A 9775-nucleotide genomic window follows, 5' to 3' on the forward strand; every position below is an offset into this window, starting at 1 on the left:
TCCTTGATTAACTGCATATACCTTAGCCAAATTAGTGGGCTCGCGTGCCACTTCCCAGAGACCCACCATTAGAGTCTGGCGATAAACCTGTAGCCGTCCCCTACCTTCTGCCATGTTGTAGTCCCAGCCATCTTGTGGGGGTCTGGTCAAAGGAAAAGCATCATTGATTAAATCTGGGTTGGCAGTGGGTTGACCATCGTCACCAGGAACCTATTTCCTGGCTTCTAACTGGATTCGTTCTCGCTCCTCTGTGGTAAACAGGATTCGGAGAAGTTGTTGGCAGTCATCCCAGGTGGGCTGGTGAGTAAACATAACGCTATCTAAAAGAGAAATCAAATCTTTGGGATTGTCAGAAAAACGGGCATTTTGTGTCTTCCAATTATAGAGGTCACTGGTGGAGAAGGGTCTGTCTCTTAATCTGTATTTCTGCCTTTCAAATGGAATTTTTTTTTAAGATTTGTTTATTCATCTGAAAGAGAGAGTTATAGAGGAAGAGGCAGAAAGAGGTTGAGAGAGGTCTTCCATCCACTGCTTCACTTCCCAGATGAATGCAACAGCTGGAGCCACACCACTCTGAAGCCAGAAGCCAGAACCTATTCTGGGTCTCCCATACAGTTGCAGGGACCTAAGGACTTGAGCCATGTTCTACTGCCTTCCCAGGCCATAGCAGAGAGCTGGATTGAAACTGGAGCAGCCAGAACATGAACCGATGCCCATATTGGATGCCGGCACTGTAGGTGGTGGCTTTACCCACTATGCCACAGTGCTGGCCCTATGAAATGTTTTTTAAAAGTGAGAAACATCATGGACAAGAAATATATTTTCTCCTAAGCCATCAAGGTCATGTTCAGCATCTTTACCTACATGTGGAAACTGCCCAAGTCTTCCAGAAGCTGCAATCGTATTTTAGCTCAGTCTTGAGGGAAAAATGCTCTTGTTTTTCCTGGAGGAGCAGTACCTACATCACTGGTAGTAGTAAGCCTGTCCACCACATGGGTCCCCCAGGGTGAGTTTTGGTGCAAAGCTCATTGTTTAACGGTGGCTTGCTGCCCCCTGCTAGCCCTCTGGTGGAACCAATAAAGGTTTTGGCAGATACTGGCAAATTGTTTACAAACTTTAAAGACCATACACAATGATGAATAGCAAAGTTGAAGTGGTCACAATTTCCCATTTTATAAAGCTACAGGAATGGAGAGACATCTTCCTCTAACCCCAGCTTCAACTCTATCCCATTCCTTTTTTATGTGCCGTTTCATTTCCAATCATTTCACAACATTTGCTCATGTCCCTTGTGATTTGTTTCTGTAGTTCCTAGGAGTGTGTGTTTTTTTTTTTTTCCAGAGCTGTGCTAATCTGAAGCCAGGAGGAGTTTGTTCTTATTTTCCACATATTTGTGCACTTCTCAAATGTCCTTCTGTTATTAATATTCAAGATGAATCTATTGTGGTCATAGAATGTTCTTTTTTTCTTTTTATTCTTCTAATTTTATTTAGGCTCTTTTGTGATCTAGCAAAATGTCTTCTGTAGACAGTGTTGTGGCAGCACTTGAACAGAATGTGTATTCTTTTGTTCAAGTACATGGTCAAGGGGCCGGCACTGTGGCACAGTGGGTTAATGCCCTGGCCTGAAGCACCGGCATCCCATATGAGCACCAGTTCAAGATCCAGCTGCTCCACTTCCAATCCAGCTCTCTGCTCTGGCCAGGGAAAGAGTAGAAGATGGCCCAAGTCTTTGGGCCCTTGCTCCCATATGGGAGACCTGGAAGAAGCTCCTGGCTCCTGATCGGCACAGCTCCAGTCATTACAGCCAACTGGGGAGTGAACCAGTAGATGGAAGATTTTCTCTACTCTCTCTGTGTAACTCTGACTTTCAAATAAAAAACAAATCTTAAAAAAAAAGTACATGGTCAAGTTGCTTTATCCTTTCCAATATTTTGCAAACCTGTTCTGTCCATTATAAAAAGTGACATATTTGTCTCCTAATGTTAATTTTTAAAAAATTATTATATGTAATGTTGAATTAGAGTGAGAGAGGTAGAGATGTTCCTCTGCTTATTCTTTCAAAATGGCTGCAAAGCTGGCCAGTGTTGTGGTATAGTGTGTAAAGCCACTGCCTGCAGTGCCAGCATCCCATAAGAGTCCTGGTTTGAATTATGGCTGCTTCACTTCTGATTCAGCTCTCTGCTATGGCCTGGGAAAGCAGTAGAAGCTGGCCTAAGTCCTTGGGCCCCTGCATCCAACTCCAGCCATTGTGGCCATCTGGGGAGTGAACCAGCACATGGATGACTTCTCTCTCTTTCCCTCTCTCTCTCTGTCTGACTCTCCATAACTCTGTCTTTCAAATAAATAAATAAATCTTTTTAAAAATGGCTACAAAGACAAGAGCTGGGCATATCCAAAACCAGGAGCCAAGAGACTCTACCAGGTCTCCCCTATGGATGTGGAGGCCCAAGTTCTCCAGCCATCCTCATTTGCTTTCCTAGGTGAGTTAGCCAGGAGCTGCATCATTAGAACTGACAGGACTAAAACAATGCCACAAGTGGTGACTTTACTCTCTGTGCCAGAGTGCTCCTTCCTAACACTAGTCTTGACCAGCCTTTTTTCTTTGATTTTGTTATTTTCTTTCATTTAATGTTGGGCTTCTTTGTTAGATACATGCATATCTAGAATTAAAATCTTATCCAGGTTGATTGACCCTTTTATTACTCTAAAATGTCATTAATCTGTAGTAACTTTATTTTAGAGTTTATTATGTCTCTTATTAGAATGGTCAGCAAGTGTATACATCTCTTTTATAATTATCTTACATTGCATATCCATATTTCATGCTTTAATGTCTAATACTTTTTTAAAAAAATGATTTATTTATTTGAAAGTCAGAGTTACACAGAGAGAGGAGACACAGAGAGAGAGAGAGAGATCTTCCATCCAATGGTTCACTCCCCAGATGGCTGCAACAGCTGGGGCTGTGCCCATCTGAAGCCAGGAGCCAGGAATTTCTTCCAGGTCTCCCACGTGGGTGCAGGGGCCCAAGGACATCTTCTACTGCTTTCCCAGGCCATAGCAGAGAGCTGGATCAGAAGTGGAGCAGCTAGGACTAGAACCAACACCCATATGAGATGCTGGCACTTCAAGCCAGGGAATTAACCCACTGCACCACAGCCCTGGCTCCTAATGTGTAATACTTTTATATTAGAAGCACCACTTTTCTGGTGCTTAAAGCTCATTTGCTCCATGATTCTGGATTTTTCAATTTATCTTAAAGATTTATTTTATTTTATTTTGAAAGACAGCTATAGCAATCATGAAGGGAGTACAGTTCAGAGTAGGCAAACCAACCCCTGGTACAAATCACCCCTGTGAGCTGTCTTGCTGCTTCCTGAATATTTCTTTGAATCAGAAATAACCTGAGCAACTAATTGTTGACCTGGTGTCATTGGCTGAAGGTGTTTCAGAGTGGTAGAAACCAGATTTAAATTCAAACTGAAATCTAGAAAATGTATTTGGTAGGTATCGAACTTGTACATGGTGCTACTAGGATATCTCTCTTAATATTTTGTTCAGCTGTTACTGGACACTGAAGATTTATTTATTGGTTTGAATGACAGAGGTACAGAGAGAGGGAGACAGAATTTCCATCCATGGTTCACTCCCCTGTTGGCCACAATGGCCAGAACTGTGTTGGTCCAAAACTGGGTACCAGGAGATTCTTCTTCCAGGTCTCTCACATGAGTTCAGGAATCCAAATTCATAGATCATTTCCTGGTGCTTTTCTAAGCACATTAGCATGGAGCTGGATTGGAAGTGAAGTAGCTGACACCATAGGTAGCGACTTTACCAACATGCTACAATGCTGACCCTGGAACATTGCATTTAAGAGAGCTCTCCCTGGGGCCCGTGCTGTGGTGCAACAGGTAAAACTGCTGCCTGCAGTGCTGGCACCCATAAGGGCATTGGTTCAAGTCCTGGCTGTTCCACTTCCGATCCAGCTCTCTGCTCTGGCCTGGGAAAGCAGTAAAAGATGACCCAAGTCCTTGGGCCCCTGAACCTGTGTGGAAGACCCAGAAGAAGCTCCTGTTTCCTGGCTTCAGATTGGCACAGCTCTGGCTGTTATAGCCAATTGGGGAGTGAACCAGTGGATGGAAGACTGCTCTCTCTCCCTCTGCCTCTTCTTCTCTGTGTGTAACTCTGACTTTCAAATAAATAAAAAATATAAAATAAAATGATATAAAATAAAAAGAGAGCTCTCTTTTTTGTAGCTAGAGATCTCTGCCCTGAGAAATTGCTTTCTAACTTGGTTCTTTTACAGGTCTGGCCTAAGCAGCAATTGTGATCAGAGCTCTATATTTATTTCCCCTTAGCACTTATTTTGCAAAATTAATAAATTATATTTGGAAACTACAAAAGAAAAATGTTTTACTATAATGCTGCTTGGCCTCCTTGAGACTGATAAGAAATGGCCACTTAAAAAACCTCTGAGTGGGGCTGGGGCTGTGATGTAGTGGCCTAAGCTACCACCTCAAGTGTCTGCATCCCATGTGGGCATGATTTCTATTCCTGGCTGCTCCTCTTCTGATCCAGCTCTATGTTGTGACCTGGAAAAGCAGTAGAGATTTGCCAAGGGCTTGGGCCTCTGCACGCGTGTGGGATACCCAGAAGGAACTCCTGACTTGGAATTGGCCCAGCTATGGCTGTTGTGGCCATTTGAGGAGTGAACCAGATGGAAGACCTTTCTCTCAGTCTCTCCCTTTCTCTAACTCCACAGATGGTCTGGGTAGAGGGTTCTTGGTAATGGAGTTCAGTTGTTTGCAGTCGGTGGTTACATATTTTCTCATGAGCTATCAGTGAGGTCTGCCTTCTGTCATTTCCTTTCAGTGGGCTCCTGAAATTTCCATGCAAACACCATTATTCATAGGTAATTCAAAACACCAGCAGCCAGTGAGTGTCAGCCAAAATATGGAAAGAGAATGAAAGGTTAAAATTATGTTCTGTGTATTAAGTACAATGAATCGGTATCAGCCTTTTGAGTTTTCTTTCACAAGAAAATTGTTCAAAATTGTAGTTTTGAGGAGCTAGCACTGAGTCGTAGCTGGTAAAAGCACTGCCTGCAGTGCCATTATCTCAAATGGGTACTGATGTAAGTCCGGACTGCGCCACTTCTGATTCAGCTCTGCTGTGGCCTGGGAAGGCAATAGAAGATGACTCAAGTGCTTGGGCCCCTGCACCCATGTGGGAAACCCAGAAGAAGTTCCTGGCTCCTGGCTTTGGATCGGTCCCATTCCAGCAGTTGCGACAATTTGGCAGAGGTGAACCAGCCAATTGAAGACCTCTCTTTCTCTTTGCCTCTGCCTCTTTGTAACTCTTTTAAAAAAATAAATAAATCTTTAAAAAATGTTGCTGCTGAACACTCCCAAAACTGCCTGGAGGAATTGCTTCTGTAACTTCAAATGGGTTCATTTGCCTTAGACATAGCAAGTCAATCACTGACTCTGGGGTAGTGAAAAAAAAATTATAGCTTTAGTTATATAGTATCTTAGTTTCTTAAGACATCTAGGTATTGCTGTTAAGTACAAACTGGGTAAAGCAAATGATATGTTTCTAAATATAAACTTAAGTACTCTTTGTTTGCCAATAGATCAGGATTTCTCTTATTTGTCAGTTTAAAATGGCTAATCAGAATAAAAAATGAAAGGGACTCTGTGAAGAGGCTGGGGTCTCCCCTATTCAGAGATTAGAACCCAGGTATCCCCTCACCCAGCACCATACTAAGGTGGGCTGAGGGGTAACCCCCAGGGGACATCTGGAGGGGCCTAGGCCTGACACTCCTTTCCTCTATCTCATTTTTGGCATATGATGAAAAATATTGCATTTTGGATTTTTCTCTCCTATCCTTGGAAAAATCATGTTAACTGCAGGCTAGGGGAAGCTCTGAGGGGCTCACATAATAAAGCCACCTTAATCCCTCTCTCCCAAGAAGGGGGGATTTTCTAATAACATTTGAATTAGGCCAGATGCTTTTCTTGATCCCCCTCCTACTGCCACCACCAATGTCATGAAGCTCTGACCCCTTTCCTGGGGAAAGTAAATGCCAATAAGCCTAGAAAACTAACTTTCCAAAAGTGCTTTTCTCTTCTAACCAAGAACTCAGACTCACTTCTCCCCAGGTTTCTTTCCTGATCACTTAGCATCAACAGGGGGTTCTACTACTCTCTTAGTAACAGACAAGAGAGGGAACCATGGGGGGAAAGGAAGATTCTGGTGTCTCCCCTCTTTTCCTGCTTTTCTGAGGACCAGGAACAGTAAGATCCTCCTTCTTCTACATATCCCTCCCTCATTTTCCCATCCCAGGATAGATATATTATAATTTCTTTGATATTTACACACATAGCTGGTAACATTGAAGAGGAAAAAATAGAATCTGTAACAATAATAAAAAAATAATTTGTGGTTTAGAAAATGATCTGGTTCCCTCCAGGGCAAGCAATTGCACAAATGTCCACTGAGTCTGGTCCAGGGATTAGGGAAAAGGTGGTCTTAAAAAGGTAAAAGGGGGAAGCTACTACCCCAGCCTCAGGCCCCAACTCTCCAACCCTGTTGCATTTTATAAAATGCTCATCCTCTGGGAATTGGTGTTTTAAAAACTGTGCAGGAGAGAGGAGCCCCTTGAGGGAAGGAAGGTGGCCCCCGGGGCCCTTTGGTGTAGGCATGGAGGTGCTGAAGGCACATAGGTGGTACCACCCACTCATGACACTTTCTTGACTCCTCCCCTTGTGGGGCTACTGACAGATGGCTGGCCCAGCCAGGGGAGGCTGAGCCTATGCTCTTGGGTTGCCTGTTGGATTTGCTGTGGGTGGCCTTGAGCTGCACTTCATCTTTAGGCATCAGTTATGGCTGCAAGGCCACTTTCTCTATCTCAGAGACACCAGGTGGGGCTTTTTGGCTGCTGTAAGACATTGAACGGCTCAGATATAGGGTGGTTGGACCTGGTTCAAGGGACCCTAGTCCCCACCCCTTAGCCTTTCTGGCTTCCCAAAATAGGGGACAGCTGGGCATCCAAATGGAGTCTTGCCCAGTGGTGATCTCTTTAAATCATCTGAGGAGGAACTCATATGAAGGGCATGGCCTGAGCCAGGTGTTGAATGGTGCAGCAGCTTCTCTCATTCCTGGAGGGAGGCCACAATGCGGCACCACAGATTGTCATAAGGAACTGGTGAGGGCTCTCATGTTGGACCTGTTGGCACCAAACGTGGATGCCTTTTGGCTTCCCATTGCTGGGCCAGGCAGGCTGACAGGAAGGGAGAGGTATAGCTTAAAGCCGGGTCTGGCTCAGGCCCTGCCTGTACTGATTTGAAATCAGGGCTGTCTGAAGAGAGCAGGCTGTCATAAGATAGGCTTCCATTGCATGTCTGGTTGGCCAGGCTCTTACATGAGGTGGAAATGGTGCTCTCTGAATGAATGGACTGCAACTGGTCCAGCACAAATCCTATTCTCTGGACCAACCTGAGGCTGGAGGAACGAGAGCCACTGGAAAGTGGATCAAAGTGAAAGCTTTTGCCAAAGGTGGGAGAACAGAAGTGGTTCCAAGCTGGGCTCTGAGTGGTAACTGGGATGATGGCTGCTCTCTGCTGCTGAGGTTGGCTCCTTCAAACTGTCCCCATGACTAACTTGGTGCTGGAGGAATGAGGCAGGGCAGCTGAAGTACTGCTGCTACTATAATCTGGCCAACACTTGTTCATGGTTGGTGTGGGGGAGCTGTCCTTGCCCAAAAGGCTGCTATCTCCATTAGCCAGGCTGAGGTGTGTTCGCAGTCCCGTGTAACTGCTCAGGTCTGGCATAGGAGGAGGCTGGGATTTGGCATCTGCAGACTGGCTCTCTGTTATTTCCAAGCTTCCCTTAGATTTAGTTCTCCTGAGCTCTCCCTGGATGCCATTACCCATGATCGTCACAGTAATCTGTCATCTGACACTTCTGGCTGAAGGAAGGGAAGTCTAATTAATTTTTTGGTCTTCCCAAATATCTGGGTGCTGAAGAATTGCAAATTACAAGGCCAACATTGTTACAGCAGCCATTGGTGAAGAGGTTAACACCTCCCTGGAACTTACCCGTAACCTGTTCATTGGTTGTGTGTCCCCAGGCCACCAGCACCACATGAAACCCTGTGAGGCTAGCTACAGGGATGAAGAATAGGCCAGCCACACACATCACTGCCATGGTGACAGCTGTGCAGACCCCTGAGAGTTCCTCTATGTGGTAGAGAACATAAAGGAGGCCAAAGCCAAATACATTCTTTTTTTTTTTTTTTTTTTTTTTTTTTTTTCTTTTTTTTTAATTTTTTTTTTTTTTTATTTTTGACAGGCAGAGTGGACAGTGAGAGACAGAGACAGAGAGAAAGGTCTTCCTTTTGCCGTTGGTTCACCCTCCAATGGCCGCCGCGGTAGCGCGCTGCGGCCGGCGCACCGCGCTGATCCGATGGCAGGAGCCAGGTGTTTATCCTGGTCTCCCATGGGGTGCAGGGCCCAAGGGCTTGGGCCATCCTCCACTGCACTCCCTGGCCACAGCAGAGAGCTGGCCTGGAAGAGGGGCAACCGGGACAGGATCGGTGCCCCGACCGGGACTAGAACCCGGTGTGCCGGCGCCGCTAGGCGGAGGATTAGCCTATTGAGCCGCGGCGCCGGCCCAAATACATTCTTAGAATGGGCTGTCAAGGAAATGAAGAAGAGGAAGAAATAACAGTAGTTCTGGTGACCAATACAGTTGTTCACCCAGGGGCAGGGATGATCAAATTCTTCCACACAATTATCACAGACACTGCGGTGGGAACACTGAGGAGGGCAGTAGAAGCGGCAGGTGGCACACCCTTTCATGCACACCTGGATGCCCTAGATCTCCAATGTTTTGTAAAGGGGAGCTCGAAAATCTTCCTTGTCCTCATCTTCCTCAGCTTGAGGGAAAATGCCTGGGTCCATAAAGGTGTCCATACTGAAATTGGCCAGAACAAAGAGAAACATAAATGCATTGTAGATGGGTACTGCAGGTGACACATTCAGGCTTAGTCCTGGACATGTACAAGCAAAGAAGAGTGTTGTAGCTCCAACTAAGATAGCGGCTGCTGAGGCCAGGACGTGTTTCGGGGTTTGAATCTCTTTCCAGACTCTGCGGGCATGTTGGAGCTCTGAAGGGACATCTGCCCTGCCGCATAGCCCAGGCCCACACAGAGGCAGAATGGATAAGAAAATGGGATAAGAGAACCAACAGAGAAGAGTACAGAAAAAAAATGAAAAGAAAAATTAAGAATTATCACCCTTCCCCCTCGCAAACAAAACTGAAGGTCAAAATTTCTCAAATGAAGGAAAGTATATGGGAGGGGGAAAGGTGATTACAAATGATGAATAACCACTTCCCCAGAACAAAGCAGAAGAGATTAAGAAACACAACTTGGGCTGGTGCTGTGGTGTAGCGGGTAAAGCCACCACCTGCAGAGCCAACATCCCATATGGGCACTGGTTCAAGTCATGGCTGCTCCACTTCTGATCCAGCCCTCTGCTATGGCCTGGGAAAGCAGTAGAAGATGGTCCAAGTCCTTTGGCCCCTGCACCCACATAGGAGACCTGGAAGAAGCTCCTGACTCCTGGCTTTGGATTGGCACAGCTCCAGCCATTGTAGCCAATTGGGGAGTAAACCAATGGATGAAAGACTTCTCTCTCTCTCTCCTCCCTCTGTGGAACTCTGACTTTCAAATAAATAAATAAATCTTTAAAAAAAACACAACTTGAACA

The 9775-nt window shown here is 45.5% G+C and overlaps 1 pseudogene; it reads right to left on the reverse strand.

Annotated features, from left to right (window-relative positions):
- Positions 1 to 210: 210 nt before the first annotated feature.
- Positions 211 to 9494, reverse strand: LOC133775856 (palmitoyltransferase ZDHHC5-like; annotated as a pseudogene).
- Positions 9495 to 9775: the final 281 nt, after the last annotated feature.

The sequence above is a fragment of the Lepus europaeus genome, chromosome 17 (assembly GCF_033115175.1).
Source record: "Lepus europaeus isolate LE1 chromosome 17, mLepTim1.pri, whole genome shotgun sequence".
NCBI lineage: Eukaryota > Metazoa > Chordata > Mammalia > Lagomorpha > Leporidae > Lepus > Lepus europaeus.